This window comes from Mus musculus, chromosome Y, assembly GCF_000001635.26.
Source record: "Mus musculus strain C57BL/6J chromosome Y, GRCm38.p6 C57BL/6J".
NCBI lineage: Eukaryota > Metazoa > Chordata > Mammalia > Rodentia > Muridae > Mus > Mus musculus.
The window spans coordinates 33,321,377-33,345,544 of record NC_000087.7 but is presented as its reverse complement, the minus strand read 5'-3'; positions in this window follow the sequence as shown (position 1 = coordinate 33,345,544).

Genomic DNA, 24,168 nt, shown 5'->3' with positions numbered 1-24,168 from the left:
AATGCCAACTTTAACAACAAAAATAACAGGAAGCAACAATTACCTTTCCTTAATATCTCTTAATATCAATGGACTCAATTCCCCAATAAAAAGACATAGACTAACAGACTGGCTACACAAACAGGACCCAACATTCTGCTGCTTACAGGAAACCCATCTCAGGGAAAAAGACAGACACTACCTCAGAGTGAAAGGCTGGAAAACAATTTTCCAAGCAAATGGTCTGAAGAAACAGGCTGGAGTAGCCATTCTAATATCGGATAAAATCGACTTCCAACCCAAAGTTATCAAAAAAGACAAGGAGGGACACTTCATACTCATCAAAGGTAAAATCCTCCAAGAGGAACTCTCAATTCTGAATATCTACTCTCCAAATGCAAGGGCAGCCACATTCATTAAAGACACTTTGCACACATTGCACCTCACACAATAATAGTGGGAGACCTCATCACACCACTTTCATCAATGGACAGATCGTGGAAACAGAAACTAAACAGGGACACAGTGAAACTAACAGAAGTTATGAAACAAATGGACCTGACAGATATCTACAGAACATTTTATCCTAAAACAAAAGGATATAACTTCTTCTCAGCACCTCACGGGACCTTCTCCAAAATTGACCATATAATTGGTCACAAAATAAGCCTCAACAGATACAAAAATATTGAAATTGTCCCATGTATCCTATCAGACCACCATGGCCTAAGACTGATCTTCAATAACAACATAAATAATGGAAAGCCAACATTCACGTGGAAACTGAACAACACTCTTCTCAATGATACCTTGGTCAAGGAAGGAATAAAGAAAGAAATTAAAGACTTTTTAGAGTTTAATGAAAATGAAGCCACAACGTACCCAAACCTTTGGGACACAATGAAAGCATTTCTAAGAGGGAAACTCATAGCTCTGAGTATCTCCAAGAAGAAACGGGAGAGAGCACATACTAGCAGCTTGACAACACATCTAAAAGCTCTAGAAAAAAAGGAAGCAAATTCACCCAAGAGGAGTAGACGGCAGGAAATAATCAAACTCAGGGGTGAAATTAACCAAGTGGAAACAAGAAGAACTATTCAAAGAATTAACCAAACGAGGAGTTGGTTCTTTGAGAAAATCAACAAGATAGATAAACCCTTAGCTAGACTCACCAGAGGGCAAAGGGACAAAATCCTAATCAACAAAATCAGAAATGAAAAGGGAGACATAACAACAGATCCTGAAGAAATCCAAAACACCATCAGATCCTTCTACAAAAGCTTATACTCAACAAAACTGGAAAACCTGGACGAAATGGACAAATTTCTGGACAGATACCAGGTACCAAAGTTGAATCAGGATCAAGTTGACCTTCTAAACAGTCCCATATCCCCTAAAGAAATAGAAGCAGTTATTAATAGTCTCCCAGCCAAAAAAAGCCCAGGACCAGACGGGTTTAGTGCAGAGTTCTATCAGACCTTCAAAGAAGATCTAATTCCAGTTCTGCACAAACTATTTCACAAGATAGAAGTAGAAGGTACTCTACCCAACTCATTTTATGAAGCCACTATTACTCTGATACCTAAACCACAGAAAGATCCAACAAAGATAGAGAACTTCAGACCAATTTCTCTTATGAATATCGATGCAAAAATCCTTAATAAAATTCTCGCTAACCGAATCCAAGAACACATTAAAGAAATCATCCATCCTGACCAAGTAGGTTTTATTCCAGGGATGCAGGGATGGTTTAATATACGAAAATCCATCAATGTAATCCATTATATAAACAAACTCAAAGACAAAAACCACATGATCATCTCGTTAGATGCAGAAAAAGCATTTGACAAGATCCAACACCAATTCATGATAAAAGTTTTGGAAAGATCAGGAATTCAAGGCCCATACCTAAACATAATAAAAGCAATCTACAGCAAACCAGTAGCCAACATCAAAGTAAATGGAGAGAAGCTGGAAGCAATCCCACTAAAATCAGGGACTAGACAAGGCTGCCCACTCTCTCCCTACCTCTTCAACATAGTACTTGAAGTATTAGCCAGAGCAATTCGACAACAAAAGGAGATCAAGGGGATACAAATTGGAAAAGAGGAAGTCAAAATATCACTTTTTGCAGATGATATGATAGTATAAATAAGTGACCCTAAAAATTCCACCAGAGAACTCCTAAACCTGATAAACAGCTTTGGTGAAGTAGCTGGATATAAAATTAACTCAAACAAGTCAATGGCCTTTCTCTACACAAAGAATAAACAGGCTGAGAAAGAAATTAGGGAAACAAAACCCTTCTCAATAGTCACAAATAATATAAAATATCTCGGCGTGACTCTAACTAAGGAAGTAAAAGATCTGTATGATAAAAACTTCAAGTCTCTGAAGAAAGAAATTAAAGAAGATCTCAGAAGATGGAAAGATCTCCCATGCTCATGGATTGGCAGGATCAACATTGTAAAAATGGCTATCTTGCCAAAAGCAATCTACAGATTCAATGCAATCCCCATCAAAATTCCAACCCAATTCTTCAACGAATTAGAAGGAGCAATTTGCAAATTCATCTGGAATAACAAAAAACCTAGGATAGCAAAAACTCTTCTCAAGGATAAAAGAACCTCTGGTGGAATCACCATGCCTGACCTAAAGCTTTACTACAGGGCAATTGTGATAAAAACTGCATGGTACTGGTATAGAGACAGACAAGTAGACCAATGGAATAGAATTGAAGACCCAGAAATGAACCCACACACCTATGGTCACTTGATCTTCGACAAGGGAGCTAAAACCATCCAGTGGAAGAAAGACAGCATTTTCAACAATTGGTGCTGGCACAACTGGTTGTTATCGTGTAGAAGAATGCGAATCGATCCATACTTATCTCCTTGTACTAAGGTCAAATCTAAGTGGATCAAGGAACTTCACATAAAACCAGAGACACTGAAACTTATAGAGGAGAAAGTGGGGAAAAGCCTTGAAGATATGGGTACAGGGGAAAGATTCCTGAACAGAACAGCAATGGCTTGCTCTGTAAGATCGAGAATTGACAAATGGGACCTAATGAAACTCCAAAGTTTCTGCAAGGCAAAAGACACCGTCAATAGGACAAAAAGACCACCAACAGATTGGGAAAGGATCTTTACCTATCCTAAATCAGATAGGGGACTAATATCCAACATATATAAAGAACTCAAGAAGGTGGACTTCAGAAAATCAAATAACCCCATTAAAAAATGGGGCTCAGAACTGAACAAAGAATTCTCACCTGAGGAATACCGAATGGCAGAGAAGCACCTGAAAAAATGCTCAACATCCTTAATCATCAGGGAAATGCAAATCAAAACAACCCTGAGATTCCACCTCACACCAGTCAGAATGGCTAAGATCAAAAATTCAGGTGACAGCAGATGCTGGCGTGGATGTGGAGAAAGAGGAACACTCCTCCATTGTTGGTGGGATTGCAGGCTTGTACAACCACTCTGGAGATCAGTCTGGCGGTTCCTCAGAAAACTGGATATAGTACTACCGGAGGATCCAGCAATACCTCTCCTGGGCATATATCCAGAAGATGCCCCAACTGGTAAGAAGGACACATGCTCCACTATGTTCATAGCAGCCTTATTTATAATAGCCAGAAGCTGGAAGGAACACAGATGCCCCTCAACAGAGGAATGGATACAGAAAATGTGGTACATCTACACAATGGAGTACTACTCAGCTATTAAAAAGAATGAATTTATGAAATTCCTGGCCAAATGGATGGACCTGGAGGGCATCATCCTGAGTGAGGTAACACATTCACAAAGGAACTCACACAATATGTACTCACTGATAAGTGGATATTAGCCCAAAACCTAAGATACCCAAGATATAAGATACAATTTCCTAAACACATGAAACTCAAGAAAAATGAAGACTGAAGTGTGAACACTATGCCCCTCCTTAGAAGTGGGAACAAAACACCCTTGGAAGGAGTTACAGAGACAAAGTTTGGAGCTGAGATAAAAGGATGGACCATGTAGACACTACCATATCCGGGGATCCATCCCATAATCAGCTTCCAAATGCTGACACCATTGCATACACTAGCAAGATAATGTTGAAAGGACCCTGATATAGCTGTCTCTTGTCAGAGTATGCCTGGGCCTAGCAAACATAGAAGTGGATGCTCACAGTCGGCTATTGGATGGATCACATGGCCCCCAATGAAGGAGCTAGAGAAAGTACCAAAGAAGCTAAAGGGATCTGCAACCCTATAGGTGGAACAACATTATGAACTAACCAGTACCCCGGAGCTCTTGACTCTAGCTGCATATGTATCAAAAGATGGCCTAGTCGGCCATCACTGGAAAGAGAGGCCCATTGGACACGCAAACTTTATATGCCCCAGTACAGGGGAACGCCAGGGCCATAAAAGGGGAGTGGGTGGTTAGGGGAGAGGGGGTGGGTGGCTATGGGGGACTTTTGGTATAGCATTGCAAATGTAAATGAGCGAAATACCTAATAAAAAATGGAAAAAAAATAAAGAAGTTCTCTTTTGACTCTTAAGGTATAACTGCTAGTTAACTTTGTAATCACATCACTGGGATTAACTTCCTTCTCAGAATCATCAGAATAAAAAGGATTAAAGAAACTTTAAAACTCTGTTTCATAGGAGACAAAAAAAGGTAGATATTTTTTTCTTTGTTTTATATATATATATATAACTAGCAAGTGAAAATTTTTCATGCTTCATTTTTCTGAAGATGGGAAAGTAAACGAGTACTTCAGATTATTCTCCATGTTGGCTCTTTTAAACATAGACATTTTTTTTTCTCAGTTCACCATCTACACCAAAAAGCATATCTTAGTTCTTGGTCCCCAAGTTCATCAAAACCTAAAACAGAAAAGTACCTCTTATTAAATAAACTCCCAAGGATACAAATATGAAAGATTCTGTGCAGATGATGTATAAGGTAAGGGTTAAGGTCAGGATTAGGATTAGGGTTAGTATTAGGGTTATGTTTAATAAAGCAGGATAATTATAGTGTTATTAATGTATGAGGTACATCTGAGGTCAAATTCCCATTTTATTATTTCATAACTTTAATAATTCCTACAAAGCCATTAGGATTTTATGGATAATAGCAGTCACTTCAGTCAGAAATAATTCAAAATAATAAGTAGTTAAACTTTATGATTATTAAAACATATTTAGATTCCTAAGGTCATTTTATGGACCATGTGCAACATACCTCCATGGACTTCTCATGCATTTCTTTACCTGCTTCCAGGGTCTGGTTCTGACTACATTTGGACAGTTTCAATGCTTGTTGTTCTTTTTGACAACTATTCTACAAATGTAAAAGGAAAACATTAGTATAACAATTCTGTTTATTTTTGTTGATACTGCCATGCAACATGCATGGTAGTCTAACAATAAAACACTAAATGTATATCTAATACTAAAACATTTATGTGAGCAAAAATAATTCTATATGAAAGTTAAAAGGAATAGTTTTCCAACTGATTTAAAATTTTAACAACTATTTTGACTAAATATGTGTATATTTTTACAATAACATGAAATAAAATTATGCTACCAATTGTGGGGTAGGAATTTTTTTTAATGTGAAAGAGTTTTTCATAATGCACAGACTGGCCTTAGCCTCCCAAGTTCTTATGTTTATAGGCATGCACCATGTATACATGAACTCGGTAAAATCCTAGTCTTGGAAGCTTAGATTGGTTTTCTCTAGATTCCAATCTCAAGCAACATATAGAAGTAGTAACATAAAGTTCTCATTGTATTCTTTAGGGTTGCACACAACCATGATAATTTGCATTTAAAAAAAATTAAGACAAGCCCTTTACAATTTTCATCTTGGGCTACTACAATCCTGTTTTGCCCTTTATTCACACTGATCAATTTTTTACCTCACATTTGCACTCAAATCATCATAATTAAGTAAAATTACCTCTAATTTGCAATGCTTATCTTTAAAAAAAGTGCAACTGCATACATTTGGAGACAAAGGGTTAATACTGGGTGTCATCTTTGATTTCACAGTACTGTTTCAGAGACAGAATCTCACTAAACGTAGAGCTCATCATTTATGCTACACCTGGTGGCTACAAAGATCTGGAGATCTTCTTATCTCTGAACTAAATCTGAGATTGTTTTTTTTTTTTTTAAATGCTCACCACTACACCAACTTTTTTTTTGTTGTTGTGGTGGTGGTTTGTTTTTAGTTTTGCTAGTGTGTTGTTGTTTATTTTGTTGTTGTTGGTGGTGGTGTGGGCATTCATCCCAATGCAGGGAATATAAGCTGGGGTCTCCATGCCTACACGGGAGAAAGATTACCAACTAAATCATATTCCAGCCCTGTAAATCATTCTTATTGGGCCCACATGCAGCATATGACACATTTAGGGATCTTTTCTTCTTTAAAACTTTCCTTCACTCATGGTAGTTTTCTTTCTACCAGTGGTTCTCTTCCTTTACTGGCTCCCTCTCAGCAGCTGCCATATGCAGAATTACAAATCTTGAAGTACCCTGCTGTTCTGTCTTTAGACTCCTTATTTATAGGGATGATCACTTTCCCTTGAAATGTCATCCAGAGTCCAATGTTTAAAAATTGCCTTCAATTGGAGTATTTATTATTTGTCTTTAGTTCCTATCTCTTTCCGGAACTGACTCATAATGGCAGCTTCCTCAATACCTTCTGAGGCAAGAATGAATTTGCTGTTCCTTTCAAATTGAGTACTTTCCAAACTATTAAACAGTCAAATAAAAAAAAAATAGTTAATATGATTATCGTTGCCTCAGATCTTACTTGGAAACCAGGTGATGACTACAGTGACTGGTAGAGTAATGGAGACGTGATCTAAAATTGTTTGCTGATATTCTTCCACAGGAAAATTCTTCCAGGGCTGTTGAGATTGTTTGTTTCCATCCTCTGTTGTTACTAAATCTTTACTAAATTTAGGACTGTAAGAACTGATTTACCAAATTGAGTTGTTTTTTTAATATAAACAACACAGTCCAGGTGAAACCAATAAATAAGCTTTCTCCTTTCAACTCTGATATATTGTGCTTTTTTTTTTTGTAGTCACTGGTAATCATCTCTTGATCTTTCTGCAAATGTCTGCCTCTTGAAAATTTATGATCTTGTATACCATAAAATGCCTAGTCGTTTACATTGATATAGTATGCAATCAATAGTTTATATCTCAGTAAGACTAGAACAGAAGCAAGGATAGATAGATAGTGGAACTTAATTTAGTTTCATATGCTCAACCCAAGGCTAGTTGTTCCATTCCTACTTAGTAATACTAGGTTAAATATTAAGTTTTTTTATGGTACCAACCACTGATTTTTCTTTTTCCTCATTGAATTTCTGTACATCCATATAAGACTTCTGAAATGTAGTTATATACTGCTCACAAAATTTGTTGTTGATGTTCTTCCTGTAAAGCACAGTAACAAAAGCAGGTACATTTCATACCAATATGAAAAAGAACACCCAAAACAAATTCAATTGAACATTTCATACTATAAAAAGAAAAATAGCAGTATAAAATATCTAATGGGAAATCATTATAGATTTTTCCCCTATCATATTATCAGAGAGGTTTTCATTTATGTTTTAGCTTTTCAAAATTAAAGAAATATAAACACACACAACACACAAGTAACGCACACATACACACACACACACACACACATATATATATACATGTACAAAATTTAATTATATTTCAATGTGTTTTTTTTCATTATTTTCTACCAAATATAAGTTCTAATTTATTTTTCATGCATTGCCTTAGTAAAGACAGTGCAAAACATATGTCACCTAAAATATTCAAATTGTCTGCATATGTAATTGTAGTTGTTCCTTTTGAATATTGTTAAACATAATAATCCATAAATTACATTCCTAAGACTATGTGCAAGACTTCTGTATTTCCACAATGAGTGTAAATTAAAATTTAAATCTCATTAACATTGACTTAAAGGAGAAAATAAAATTTTCATAGATTTCTAAGAATTACATTTAGTTTGCTTGAAGGCATGATGTTATAGGGTTAACTGTTTAGACAAAATCAAAGTCACACATTTTTACTAAAGAATCAGACATGATATATTTTTTTAAACTTCAGCCACATATAATTTTTAAAATGATACACATTTGACCCTACAAATATAACAACTCTACCTCTCTCGTTCGTTCATTTTGCAAAATCTTTCTAATTTCTGGTTCCTGCCTTTGAAAGATTCTTTGACATAAGTTTCCATCCATTTTCTCTTTATGTGAAGCGTCTTATAAATGTCATCTATATTAAAAATAAAGGGTCATTTTGAAGAAAAATTAGGTGATTCCATGTCTACAAGTAAAATAGATATAGATAAATTTCTTTCAATAATGCTATGGAAACTTAAAATTAAATGATAGATATCACAAACATGCTTCATACTTTAGAATACTTAGGGTTTGGTATGTTCAGATGAAGGATGTTCAACCTATAAAGTCTACAGAAATGTTCCACAACATAGAAAAAAAACAGTCAATGTATTTTGGATAAGAAATATCTAATCTTATCTGAATTTTAATTTTTGTAAGGAAAATAATTTTGAGCTTCAAGAACAGTTTTCAAACGAACAAATGCACAAAACAAAGGATCAAAAGTATGCTTAATTCTTCATAGGGAAACACTTTTAATAAAGGCTAATTCTTTTCCAAATCTAAAAAAGATGATGCAACTGAAAGAACAAACTTGACTGTGGAACTGTTAGACCCATTGTTTAAAATATTCAATTAAAATAAGAGGGCAGCCGGGCATATTGGTTCCCATGTTAATTCTAGTATTCTAGAGGAAAAGGCAGAGAGATATTTGTGTGTTCCAGGCTAACCTGGTCAACATACTGAGTTCCATGACAGTCAGAGCTACAAATGAGACCCTGTCAGAATCAAACCTGCGTCTGATTCCTAGCACCTACATAATGTGCACAAATATCTCCAACTCCAGTTCCAGGGGACGTGATACTGGAACTGGAGTTCTGGAGCCCTGTTCTAAATTCTGCATGCACCAGGTACATATGTATATGACTCACAGACATACTTATAGGCAAAATACCTATATAAATAAAAATAGATAAAAATGTTAAAATCTATGTTTAAAACAAAGATCTCCAAGTTTTTTAATCAAAATAAAATTATTTCTAAAGTGAATTGTTAATTATACTTCAGAACATATCCTTTAAAAAAACACTTGAAGAAAATTATGGTAGGAACTTTTGATCAGTAACTGCTGCAGTTCATGAAAATTGTAATGCTTGAGAAAATGTTTAGTACCTTTCTAGCATGCACAGTTAGATTTCAGTAACTAGGATGAAGCTATATTATGGTGTACATGTTTAATATTCTCACCATATATAGTACTAGATAAAATCAGATTATTAAATGATTATTCTGCCTCCTCCAAATAGAGCAAATCCTTCAGTTGAAAAAAAAATCTGGTAAAATGGGTAACTTGAAAGAAGCAAAATATTATTTTTTAAAAATATAATATTGTTTCATGGGGGTAGAGATATGGCTCAGCAGTTAAGAGTACTTCCTGTTCTTTGCAAAGGACATAGGTTTGGTGTCTAGCACTCATATGGTGGCTCACAACTATCTGACTCCAGTTCCAGGTATCTGAAATAATCAACTGATATCTGAGCAACAGGTACACATGTGGTGCACATATATAACTGTAAGCAAAACACTAATACACATAAATAAGTCCAAAAAATAGGTATTAGGAGCATTGTTTAGTAAGCCATGTAAGATGTTTTTTTGTGTATGATCCTAATATTAGAAGCTTAAGCAGGAGATTTCCAGTGTAAAGACTGCATAGGTTAAATAGGAAAATGCAGGCCAGCCTGAACTACATAATGACACCATATCTCAAAGACAAGTTACTGTCTTCTGAGAAAGCTCACTTAGCATTCAGTTACATATAATTTAAAACAGATTCTTTAGAATCTGAGTATCATTCTCTCATTGTTTAGTAAGTTGTCTTCCACTTACAGTTAGATAATTCGTTTCATAAAAAAACAAAACAAAACAAAACAAAACAAAACAATGAAGGGATTGGAGAGATGATTCAGCAGTTAAGAGCACTGGTTCCCTTCCAGATTTCTGAGATTGAAGTACCAAAACCCACAAGGTGGCTCACTACCTATAACTTCAGTTTCAGGGGATTCAATGCTTTCATCTGGCTTCCTAAGGTACAAGACACACTAGTTGTGCACATACACACGTGAAAGGAGAAAAAAAAAACAATAACCATAACATAAAATTTAAAAATAAGTTATAAGGGTTACATTAAAGAATTCAGTTTTGCATTGTGCCATATAAAGAAGGAAGCACAGAAGACTCCTAGAAAAGAAACTGACTTAATATAAAATTAGCACTGGATCAATGAAAATATGTTTCATGTACAGAATTTTGTATACATATCACTTAGGTATGAGTAAATGGAACTGTGAAATTGTTTACATCTATTTTTTTTCCTTTTAAAATTCCTTCAAAGCTGTTACAAAAACGCCTCAGTAGTCAAGAGGGCCTACTGTGAAAAGAGGAGGTTCACAAAATACTTTTTTTTTTTGTTTTTTAAGGTAAGTAATGTTACTTCATGCTTATCAAAGGATAATTCATCAAAGATGAACTCACAATTCGGAATATCTATGCTCCAAATACAAGGGCAACCAAATTCATAAAGAAATTTTACTAGAACTCAAAGTACATATTGTACCCCACATAATAATAGTGAGAGACTTCAACACCCCACTCTGAGCAACGGAGAGGTCCTGGACCTTCTTACATCCTGATTGCTATATCACAAGATAGGCTTCCCTTTCATACCTTCACAAAAAAGCCTCTCTAGGCATCTATTCAGGGACTTCGCTGCAACCTGGATGCCCTCAGTGGCTTTCCATAACCACATAGGAAGACTCCATGGTTCTTTTACTTCTGTATCCTTCATTAATCTGAGAAAGAACTACATGGTGGATGTTGCCAAGTTCTTTTGCCTGCTTTAGATAGAACCTGCCTGCTTCCTTGAATATTTTTTCATAAATTTGATATGTTGTTTTTCTGCTATAAACAGATCAATCCTTGGGACATTTCTTTGCACAAGTTGCAGGATTAGCTTGGTGGATACTCACCTCGAGGAAACAATTCCCTTTATTACATTACTCCTTATATCTTTCAACACTAGCTATGGCTCCCACAAAAAAATTTTCTGGTGCTCTTTTTTTCTCCAAACTTAAATTCTAGCTCATCCCTTAAAGAATGAGTACAATCAGGAAAACAAAAGTCAAGAAGCATTAGCGATGTGGGAATAAAGTACAGCTGTACTGCTGGTGGGTGCTTAAGTAGGTACATCCAGGATAAAATCAGTGTGTAATTTGCTAAAAATATCTAAAAATAGAACTAACTGGTGACTCACCTATATCACACTTGAGTGTAGAAAAGATAGCATGGTTATCTAGTGATACTTGCTCAGTCATTTTTGTTGATTTTGTTTTCAAAAAAGGAGATGCAATCAGCTGTAACTAAATTTGCTAGAGAGTATATGGAATTTGAAAATACTATATAGTAAATTCGTTAAGTCAGGCCTATAAAGAGAAATTCTACGTGTCTGTAATCACATTTGGTCTAGCTTCAACTATTAGATTTTATGTTTAAATTGGAGTATCTGTGGAGATAAGGAACCCCAAAGTGGCACATGGCATGGAAGAAAGGATGAAGCCTTTAGGGAAGGAGGGAATGACAGAACACATGCAACATAGTAGGAGGAGGAAACATTAGAGATTACAAGTTTAGATAAGCATGAGTATAGGATTATGTCTGTTATTCCCATACGGAATGCCACATTTTAGGAAGTTTATTTAAAATATTACATTTAAGTGGCATTACTCTTGGTTACAGTCCAAAACTTGATACTACAACACTTTCTGAAGAAACCACATACTCGAGTAATAGAACATGAATAAATAAAGTTATAAACAATCTTGAAATTTAATTCTTAGGGCTTGCTGTTATATAGTGGCAGAATGTTCTGTTTATGCTACTAGCAGAGAAAATAATCAAGCATATTCCACATCTGTGATCCCTGACAACAAGATTAGTGACTCATTTGAAATATACTGTGTACATATATATCATCTAGGTTTAAAGTAATATATTCCTGTTGTCTATTTTTCTGTGTTTACTTCTAGATCATAGGAACTATTTTACTGTTACCTAGAACTGATTTTAGAACGAGGACAGAATACTTTGTCTTAATAATTTCATGCCTACCTAAACATAAATACACAATATTGTTTAAAAAATAATAATTATGAATATTTTCTACCTGCATTGGGTAGTTCCATAATAAGTTCGTATTTCAAACTACTGATTAATAATATGAAACAAAAAAATGTTAAATTTTAGGATAGATAGTTATAATACTTCAGAAAGTTGTCAACAAATTACACAGGGAAGGAGAAATAGAATCGGTTTCTCCATCTATGGTTATTGAGATTTTGGCCAGGTATAGTAGCCTGGGTTGGCATTTGAGTTCTCTTAGTGTCTGTATAACATCTGTTCAGGCTCTTCTGGCTTTCCTAGTCTCTAGTGAAAAGTCTGGTGTAATTCTGATAGGCCTGCCTTTATATGTTACTTGACCATTCTCCCTTACTGCTTATAATGTTCTATCTTTTTTTAGTGAATGTGTTTTTCTGATTATTATGTGTTGGGAGGAATTTCTTTTCTGGTCAAGTCTATTTGGAGTTCTGTAGGCTTTTTTTATGTTCATGGGCATCTCTTTCTTTAGGTTTGAAAAGTTTTCTTCTATAATTATTTTGAAGATATTTGCTGCCCCTTTAAGTTGAAAATCTTCATTCTCATCAATTCCTATTATCTGTAGGTTTGGTCTTCTCATTGTGTCCTGTATTTCCTGGATGTTTTGAGTTAGGATCCTTTTGCATTTTGCATTTTCTTTGATTGTTGTGCTGATGTTCTCTATGGAATCTTCTACACCTGACATTCTCTCTTCCATCACTTGTATTCTGTTGCGGATGCTTGCATCTATGGTTCCAGATATCTTTCCTAGGGTTTCTATCTCCAGCGTTGCCTCACTTTGGGTTTTCTTTATTGTGTCTACTTCCCTTTTTAGGTCTAGTATGGTTTTGTTCATTTACATCACCTGTTCGGATGTGTTTTCCTGTTTTTCTTTAAGGAATTCTACCTGTTTGGTTGTGTTTTCCTGTTTTTCTTTAAGGACTTGTAACACTTTAGCAGTGTTCTCCTTTATTTCTTTAAGTGAATTATTAAAGTCCTTCTTGATGTCCTCTACCATCTTCATGAGATATGCTTTTAAATCCGGGTCTAGCTTTTCGGTTTTGTTGGGGTGCACATGACTAGGTGGAGTGGGAGTGCTGTTTTCTTGATTTCTGTTAGTACAATTCTTACATTTGCCTTTGGCCATCTGGTAATCTCTGGAGCTAGTTGTTATAGTTGTCTCTGGTTAGAGCTTGTTCCTCAGGTGATTCTGTTAGCCTCTATCAGCAGACATGGGAGACTACATCTCTCCTCTGAGTTTCAGTTGTCAGAGCACTCTCTGCAGGCAAGCTCTCCTCTCACGGGAAAGGTGCACAGATATATGGCCTTAAGACCTCCCTCCTGGCCGAAGAAGAAGGCCCAAAACAGGACCTGTCCTGAAGCTGAGTTGCTTTGGCCTGTCCCAGAAGGTGTTAGCTTCTGTATTCTACACTCTCACACGTCCAGAATACACTCTGTGGAGTTCTGGAACCAAGATGTCTGCAGCTGATGCTTGGGCAAAGGACTCCTGCACTGGGCAGACCCCTTTCCTCTGGCTGGGAAAGTGGCCAGATGTCTGAAGCCTGTGCAGAATACTCTATGCTGGGTCCCGGAACCAAGATATCTGCTGCCGATGCTCAGTCAAAGCGCTCCCACACTGGTCGGACCCCTTTCCTCTGGACTGGACATTTGCCAGTTGTCTGGGGCCCAAAAAGTGGGCTGCCTTAGAAGCTCTGTGGCTCCCACCTCTCCCAGAAGCTTTTGGCTTCTGTATTCCGTACTCTCACCTGTGCAGAATACACCCGGTGGGGTCCTAGAACCAAGATGTCTGTTGCAGATGCTCAGGCAAAGCACTTCTGCACCAGGCGGACCCCCTTTACTCTGGCTGGGAAAGTGGCCGGATGTCTGGGGCCTTTGCAGAATACACTTGGCAGGGACCTGGACCAGTCTTGTGCTTCTTCAGAAAATTGACATAGTACTACCAGAAGATCCAGCAACACTTCTCCTGGGCAAATACTCAGAAGATGTTCCGATGTGTAATAAGGATTCATTCTCTATGATGTTCATACCAGCCTTATTTATTTATTTTGTTAATATTTTTTATTATTACGTATTTTCCTCAATTACATTTAGAATGTACATTTAGAAAGTCTCCCATACCCTACCCCCCACTTCCCTAACCACACATTTCCATTTTTTGTCCCTGGCATTCCCCTGTACTGTGGCATATAAAGTTTGCATGACCAACGGGCCTCTCTTTCCAGTGATAGCCTACTAGGCCATCTTTTGATACATATGCAGTCAAGAGCTCCGGGGTACTGGTTAGTTCATAATGTTATTGGACCTACAGCGTTGCAGATCTCTTTAGCTCCTTGGATACTTTCTCTAGCTCTTACATTGAGAATCCTGTGCCCCATCCAATAGCTGACTTTGAGCATCTACTTAAGTATTTGCTATGCCCCAGCCTTGTCTCACAAGAGACAGGTATATCCGGGTCTTTTCAGCAAAATCTTGCTAGTTTATGCAACGGTTTCATCGTTTGGAGGCTAATTATGGGATGGATCTCTGGACATGGCAGTCTCTAGATGGTCCATCCTTTTGTCTCAGCTCCAAACTTTGTCTATGTAACAGTCTGGCGGTTCCTCAGAAAATTGGACATGGTACTACTAGAGTATCCCACAATACCTCTCCTGGGCATATATCCAGAAGATGTCCCAACCAGTAAGAAGGAAACCTGCTCCACTATGTTCATAGCAGCCTTATTTATAATAGCCAGAGGATGGAAAGAACTCAGGTGCCCCTCAACATTGGAATGGATACAAAAAATGTGGTAAATTTACAAAGTGGAGTACTACTCAGCTATTAAAAAATGAATTTATGAAATTCCTAGGCAAATGGATGGACGTGGAGGGCATCATCCTGAGTGAGGTAACACAATCACAAAAGAACTCAAATGATATTTACACACTGATAAGTGGATATTAGCCCGGAAACTTAGCATACCCGAGATATAACATACAATTTGCAAAACACATGAAACTGAAAAATGAAGACCAAATTGTGGACACTTTGCCCCTTCTTAGAATTGGAAGCAGTCACCAGCCTTATTTATAATAGCCATTTGCTCAAAAGAACTCAGATGTTGCTCAACAGAAGAATATATGATACAGAATGGATACAAAAATTCTGGTACATTTAAACAATGGAGTACTATTCAGCAGTTAAAAACAATGAACTTATGAATTTCTTAGGGAAAAGAATGTATCTGAAGGATATCATCCTGAGTGTGGTAATCCAATCACAAAAGAACACATATGATATGTACTAACTTATAAGCCGATATTAGCCCCCAAACAGACTACTCAAGATACAATTTGCAAAACGCATGAAACTCGAGATGAAGGAAGACCAAAGTGTGGATACTTCATTGGTTCTTATAATGGGGAACAAAATACCCATGGAAGGAGTTACAGAGACATTTTGGAGGTGAGAAAAAAGAAAGGACCATCCAGAGACTGCTCCACCTGGTGATTCATCCCATAGACAACCACCAAACCCAGACAATATTGCATATGCCAGCAAAATGTTTTGACAGGACCCTGGAATAGCTATCTCCTGTGAGGCTATGCCAGTTCTTGGCATATACAGAATTGGATACTCACAGTCATCTATTGGATGGTACACAAGGCCCTTAATGTGGAATCTAGAGAAAGTACCCAAGGAGCTAAAGGGTCTGCAACCTTAAAGGAGGATCAACAATATGAACTAACCAGTAACCCCCTGAACTATGTATCTAGTTGCATGTGTGGCAGAGGATGGCCTAGTCAGCCATCAAAGAGAGGAGAGTCACTTGGTCTTGTGAAGATAATATACCCAAGTACAGGGGAATGCCAGGGCCAGGAAGCAGGAGTGGGTGAGTTGGCAAGCAGGGTAGGGGAAGGTATAGGAAACTTTCAGGATAGCATTTGAAATGTAAATGAAGAAAAATATCTAATAAAAAATGAGTTAAAAATATTAGTAAAACCTTACATTAGCACGTTAAAAGCACATCCTAAAGATCTCAAACACAAAAGAAGAAATGACACCCAAAAGATGTGGTGGCAGGAAATAGTAAAACTCAGGGTGGAAAAAAAAATAAAATAGAAAGAAAAATACAAATAAATTTTTGGAACAAATATTGGTTCTTTGACAAGATCATTAAGATCAACAAACTATTATTCAAGTTAACTAAAATAAAAAAGATAATATCCAAATTAGCAAAATCAGATATTAAATGGGAGGACATAACAACAGACACCTGATAGGTCAGAAAGTTTCGCAAAGTGCTTCTTCCTCCTAGAAGCACACTTGCTCAACCATATTAATTGCTGCTGTATTCATAATTATCTGCAACTGGAAACAACCTACATGTCCATAAACTGAAGAATGTATAACATATATGTTATATTTATACAATGGAACAATACTCAGCTGTTATGAAATAGATGGAAACAGAAAAAAAAAAACAAAAAAAAAAAAACTAAAAACAAAAACATAACCTGAATAACGTATCCCAGTCCCAGGAAGATAAATATGCTATGTGTTGATTTATATGTTGATATTGACTGGGCTGGATAGTTTTTTGTCAACTTGCCACAAAGTAAAGTCCCCTGAGATTAGGGAATCTCAATTGAGAAAATGTCTCCATAAGATTGGTCTGTGCAGGCAAGACTGCAGGGCAGTTTCTTAATTAATGATTGATGGGTAGGATTTCTGCCAATTGTTGATACTGCCATCCATGTGCTTGTGGTTCTGAGTTCTCTATGAGAAAGCATGAAACCATGGGGAACTAACCACTAAGCAGAATGCTGCAGACACTCTGGGCCCCTTTGTCTGCGTGGAACGGATCTCTAGTCACAGGTGGGCAAAGCATTGGATGAAATGATAGACAGATACACACAGGAGAGGTTGTGTAGAATCTGAATGTAATGTGTCAAATTGAGCATCAAACTTTTTATACAGAAGAGAATAGGAAAGTTGGGTGACACACAAGCAAGGTACAAAGAGGTTACTGGATTCTTACAGAAAACGGAGGAATACAAACTCAGAAGTTCTCACAGGAAACACCTGGGATAAAATTCACTGTTAACAACTGGGATCAAAAAGAGCTCCACCAAATATCCACATAATCTTAGAAGCCAGGGTCAATGGCTTCATGCCCTTGCTATAGTTCCTATTTTAGTCTATTGTATAGTCCACCTTCCCCCAAGGCCATTGTAAATACGTGTATATGTGTGGAACTCAGCAATCTATAGTTCTAAGTATGTACTCTGCTTCCTCCTTAGGTCTCAAACTTTCTTCTTTCTAGATGATGATAAATTCCTGTGTAGGGCAGTGACTTAGCTTTTATTCAAAGTAGTAGTATAATACCAGAGGCAATTTGAATGCCACTGAATAGGCAACATTCTTACTGAATTCTAAGCCCATGGTCAGCTCAAGGACTTTCTAGGATATTGGAACACTGGCAAAAGCTTAGCTATATCAGAATTCAATCTTAAAAAGAACTTATAATAAGATAACACTAAAAGAGAGCATGTGGATACATACACCAGACTAATGCGGGAATAGGGGATGAATATATGGTTTAATGAGAAGGCCAAAACTCCAGAAAATGAGCTTCCATGAAACTCTTTGCCTCATGAGTGCTTCCAGGCCTCTCTGCCTGTCAAGCTGACTCGACTGGTGTGCGTGGCAGCAGTACCCATCCACGGTCTATGTATTAGCTCCTGCCTCTAGGTTCCTGGCCCATTTCAGTTCCGGTTCTGTCTGTCTTCAGATGATGAATAGCAATGAAGAAGTGTAAACCAAATATGTCCTACCCTCCCCAACTTGTGCTTGGGTTATAGTTTTTGGTGACAGCAATAGAAAGATTAACACATTCTACATTACATATGTGATGGCCTGTCTACAATCTGTAGATCCAGTGAACTTAGGTATAGAGGAAGGACTTGGGTGCATACATTGATGCCCATGGTATGGGGATATAGAATGGATTTTATTAGTGGACAAAGGTGGACAAGAAGGAGAAGATCAGGTGGCATAGTGGAGGGAGATGGGGTTGTATAAGGAAATGCAGGAAGAGATATTTGAAAGAGAAGTATTTGATGAATGATGACCGAAAGGTGGAGGAACTGGAGAGGATGGGAGGTAGTGAAAGAACCGTGGGGAGTAAAATTTGGGGGGACTGTAAGCAGGGTCTATTAAATGAGAAATTAATATTATTTTTAATTTTACTAGAATATTAAGCATGGCAGAGGGGCTCCCAGGAATGTACATTTTACCTCCAAATTACTGGGCTTTGATGGATTCTTGGTGAGGTGAAAAACTTAAAAGCTCTTACCACTCTTAAACACTTAAAAGCTGGTACCACTCTGTTACCACTCATGCTGTTGTAGAGTTTCTCTCTACTTGCTGCCCTCACATCACATCCCTCATAATCTATGGATTGTATGAAAATTTAAGGGGGGTTCCAGCCCCTCACTGGGCAATATCATTGCCGCCCACAGTGTTAGTTAAATCTAACTTTCTCAAGGATTGCAGCTGATGCAGATTAATACTTCAACCACGATCTTGGAAAGAATTACTATGAAAAGCATGCCTTTTTTTTTTTTCAAAAGTCAGGCTGGTGTTCAGATGATTATTATTTCCTTGTACCTATTTCCTCCCTCTGATTCCTGATATGATTTAAGAAAAACATGGTTAATGAACAGATGTGCACCCTGAGGATTCAAAGTAGAAATGGATGATAGGTTTTTACATAAAAGTTTAGTTTTCTGATTCTTTTAAGATTTTTGAAGGACTAATTTTTGAGATAGACAAAAACTAATCCTTTATGTATAACAGCAAATTTCAGTCTACCAGTAAGAGAAACTGGCTGAAAAAAATACCTTACTTGCTTACAACTTGTTAATCTATAACAAGTTTTTTAGTTAGAAATGTGTGTTGGTTCTTGGAGATAATATTGGATATTTATAAACATAATTTATAAATAGCTCATCATAAAAGTATAGTGAGAAGATGCTTTTCCTTATATATTCTCATAATTATTCACTAGAAGAAAATAGAAAGTAACCAGTATAAATTTTATACTAATTGAAAGATTGTGCAGAGATATATAATCAGTGTGAGAAAAATAAAGTTGGTGCTTTGTTCCATCCTCCAAATGTGAGTATATATGGAAAGTGGTTGAAGCTTTGCACTGTCCAACAAATGTGTGTGTGTGTGTGTGTGTGTGTGTGTGTGATTGTTTGTGCTTCTTAAAGCTTGCTTCTTCTACCATGTATGTAAATGTGTCTTGCCTGCTTTATATGTCATCTAACCAACATCCCCTCCTTGAATCATTGAACACTCTATCACAGCTACTCTTGGAAAGGCAAACAGACAGCAAACACACAGAACCCTACTGGGCATAACTTGAACATGTATGAGACCACCCACCTCTTCCAGTGACACCTTTCCTCCAACAAGGAAACACCTAGTCTAACAAGGTTACTCATCCGAATACAGCCTATGGGCCGATGGGAACCAATTACATTAAAACTACCACACCTACCTAGCTACATGCATACATATATCCAAGCATAAGAGATAAACAGAGAAAGAGGGTGAGAGAAATAGAAAGAGAAAGAGTGATTGGTAGATGATAGAGAAATAGTTGCATACATATCTATATAAATACATTCAATCATTACTTCATACATACATACATACATACATACATACATACATATATAGATGATGGATAGACAGATAATGATATGTGATATTAATCTAAACACTAAAGACATGGTGCCCTTTAACTCACACACACACACCCTGAGCATTGTTTACAATCCTCAATTAAGACATAAAGGTTGGACATTCGAACTACAAAGACATATAAAAACAAATCCACAAAACTCACAATGTTCATTTGGTGTGCATAGATTTGATTAATATCTAGGATTTTCTTTTTTGTGTATATTATGAGAGATTACACCCTAAAATCTTTCTCAAACTTGTCCACTATTTTAGTTACTATTGTGTACAACCTGATACTTATAATCCACTAGATAGTAACGTTACAGAAGGTATTTATTGTGCTGAAGATATTCAGTCATACCCCTCATCTCCAAAATACATCTTTTAAAGACACATAGTAAGGAACGATCTTCCAAATGACCTCAAATGAAACTGTCACCTGGTGGAAAATAACACAGCACAGGAAGAATTTTACACATAAAATTTATATTCATGTGAATATTGGTCAAAATGATTACAATTGTAAAGTTGAATTACATAGTGGTATGTCTTTGAAACAATAGGAAAAAATGATGTGCATACATTGTGTTTTCCAAAAAGAGTAGGAAATGTAAAACATTTAAGCAGTGGCATGTTGGTTTCTAATGCCAGGAGATGACTAACATAGCAACAGACTAATAATGTATCCTCTTCAAAAGTTAAAAGAAAACAGCAACAACAAGAAGAGAACAACAATCACAAGGAACCATGTCATCCGTGGCATCTTCAGGAGGATGTGCAGCACTCTGAACATGGTTCCAAGGACTTTAGTAGATGTCTATTGCATTGTCAGCCTGACAGGTTTGTGTTCAACCATCCATGTCTGTATACTAAGGTTGGGAACAATCCATCCGTGATGAGTGACCTAAAGATGATGAGTTCTACTCCCCACTCTCCTTCCTGCTCTGGAGACTTCAAACCTGAGGGGAGGAATGTTATATTGATGAGTATGAGAATGCTCAAATCCTTTTTGTCTACATTGTGTAAATGTGGAATCTCTTTAAGTGAAGTGTAAGACCTGCTTGGCCAGAAGGTACAACCAGAGGCCTGTTGAATAAAGATGCTACTATAGAGACCCCATGTAATGAGAAAGGTCTTTCTGAAGTACCCTTGAACAGAGGTGGGATTTAAGATCCAATTATTCAAAAATGGCATGTAGGCACTACTGTTGGCCTTATTGTCATACCGAGAACATCCCCAACACTAATCAGAGATGTATGGCTAGTGGTCAGAGGTGAGTGGGTAATGGACATTGGGAAGAAATGAGACCCTATGAGCCAGGAAAAATGGATAGGACCCCAATGGTCAGAGGGGAAATACACGAGGGCATCTTTGTGAAAATTTGGAAATCTAAAACCCCTTTGTACAGGTAAACTAGTATGTTTGGTTGGGTAGAGTTTAAATTTGCATGTTCTTTCCTTGACATGAGATCAAAGACTCAGCCTACCTCATGCAGTGGAGCCCATTCCAGGTTCTTCCTAACAGCTAGCAACTCCTCATCAGAGACTAGAGCATCTGTCCACTATAGTAAATGTGGTGCCGGATCAGGAAGCAGTCTGAGCACTCATCAAAAACCTGGCTGACAGTTCCACACTAGTTCTTCTCAGGCATATGTTATTCTCCTGGGTCTAGGTATGAATCATGAGGAGTACATCATTTTAGTTTCTGCATTGAGGAAATGAGCTTTTGTTCTGGGCTGTACTTCTTAATGTTCGGCTCAGGTACTTTAAGCTTGGGTGGTCTGGAGGTCCATTTGGGAGTTAAAATTAGAGGGGGGGTGACTAAGTGTCTCCATCAGAGGAGAACATTGCAAGGTCATTATTGGTCAGAAAGGCATATTTGATGACCACTTGGGGAAAATGAGATCTGAGGCCCCTGGTAACTCAGAGTCAGTAGATTGTAATCTTTTTGGTCAAAGCAGAAGGATCTGAGGCCCAATTAAATAAACTTAGTAAGTTTACTCCCACAGGGGCATATTTAGAATGTCTGAGAACCCTTTGGATATTGGTGGACGGTAGCTCTCTATTAGAACAGGGAGGGCTGGTAGATCCTTTGGTGAAAAGTGGAATATTTCAGGTATAGTCTAAAAGCAAATTCATTAAAAAGACAGTAATTGGAATACTTTGGGCAAAGAGAGACATATGCAGTATCCCTATGTGCAGGAGAAGAATTGTTTCTGCCCGTCTCAGGATTGGTGTTAGATCTAAGATTCTCTAATATAGGAGGATGGTGATAGGAGCTTCATAGGATTGTATAGAATAGTTTTATCCTGTTATTCCTATGTCTGCAGCACTATTGATCAGAAGTTGAACACTGATTGATACCTTGAGAATTCTAGGACATTCCAGGTACTTACTCCTTCATCAGCTCCAAACATGTAATCACAATCAAGAATGCACATCATCTGAATGTCAGTGGTAGGCATGACAACAATCTTAGAAGTCTTTTAAGAGGGTATGTAGTATTTTCTGGTTAAGTGTCTTCCTTAAATATATGTCCATCCACACATTCCTCTGCATGGAGGCCAGGATGTGTCTGTCTAAGGAAACAAAACAAAGATAGTAAACTGATTTACCCTTACCTTGATACTCTTCTGTTTGGGATTTCAGTCCAGAGTGCTCAGAAATCTCTTAGGTCAGAACAGTGCTTCCCAGACCATGGAAATTAGAAGTTATACGTAGGACATACACTGGGAAGATATAGAATCTGGGGGATTTCCTCAAACACACTGTGCTCCACACTGGTTGGAGCACTCTCTGTTGTGAATGTCTAAATCTTCCTGAAGTAAGATAGGGGAGGAGCTTGGGCAGTTTTGCACAGAAGTAGGATGGTTGTGCCCTTCATCAAAGCGGTAATGTGGCAAACTTCATGAGAATAAGGAAGTTGAAGCATTCAGTCATAAGCAGCATTTCTGTGACACTTTGCAAGTGTGAAATTCTAAACCTACTTGTAAGAAGGGTAAAATCACTGGCTATTTTCAATAAATAAGAAATACCATTTCACATTGGTGAAAATGCAAATACCTTCTGGAGAAGAGGGAGTCCCAGTATTGCTTGATCTGCTTACAAATCTTTTTTGTAGAATTTAGGATATCCACATATTTTATGTGGTGTGTGGAAATCAAGCAGCAATTGTTTCAGTATTCCAATAGGTTGGATGGTTATCTTTGGTCTATGAAACCTTTAGTCAGATGACATAAGAGCAAGGCCACTTTTCTTGAATGGAGGAATGTGTCCGAATATTTGTAACAGGATGAAGTTTGGAAGTAATCTTAGACAGTTGGAATATAGCAGGCACACATAGTCAATAAGACAAGATCTATTTACACTTTACAAGAGAGGGAAGGTATGTGTCCACCACTGAAAAAAAAAGGAAATATTTCAGTCCAATATGGGCATTCGAGAAGGCTTTGTTGCCCAATAGACACAGGGAGAAGAGGAAATATTTATGACTAGATGTGGTGTGTCTGAGGCTCCCATAGGGAGAGGGAGAGGCACTGAAGGCCTGGCATGACTGGATGACATTTATAGACCTCTTCGACAGAGGATGTGAATTTGAGAACCACTGGAACAAAAAGAGTCATTCTGGTGCCCCTTTCAAATGAGGAGTTCGATGTGAGACACAGTTAAATGGAAATTTTTGCCCTCCATCAGATAGAGAATAGTTTGTAATTCTTTCTGATCAGAGAGGGTAATTATTGAAGACCTTTTGGACTGGAAGTGAAGTTTGGGGCCTGGGGCAGGTAGAGATGATCTCAGGCCTGTCAGGCTTAAAGACAGATGTTGGACCCTCATGTATACAGAGGGTGCATTTGATATATAATGGACACAAATTAGTGGTCTAAGTATTGATGTTTAGGATAAGAAGATTAAAGCAGAATTAGAGTCTGCTTAATGTCCCCAACCTCTTTAGGGTTAAGGAAGTGACCTAGCCTACCTTAAGCAGGAGAGGTAGGACTGCTTCACAACTTAGAAGATTCCCATCTTCACATACACCTTGGTAAGCCTGGCAGCAATACAAGTATTATGCA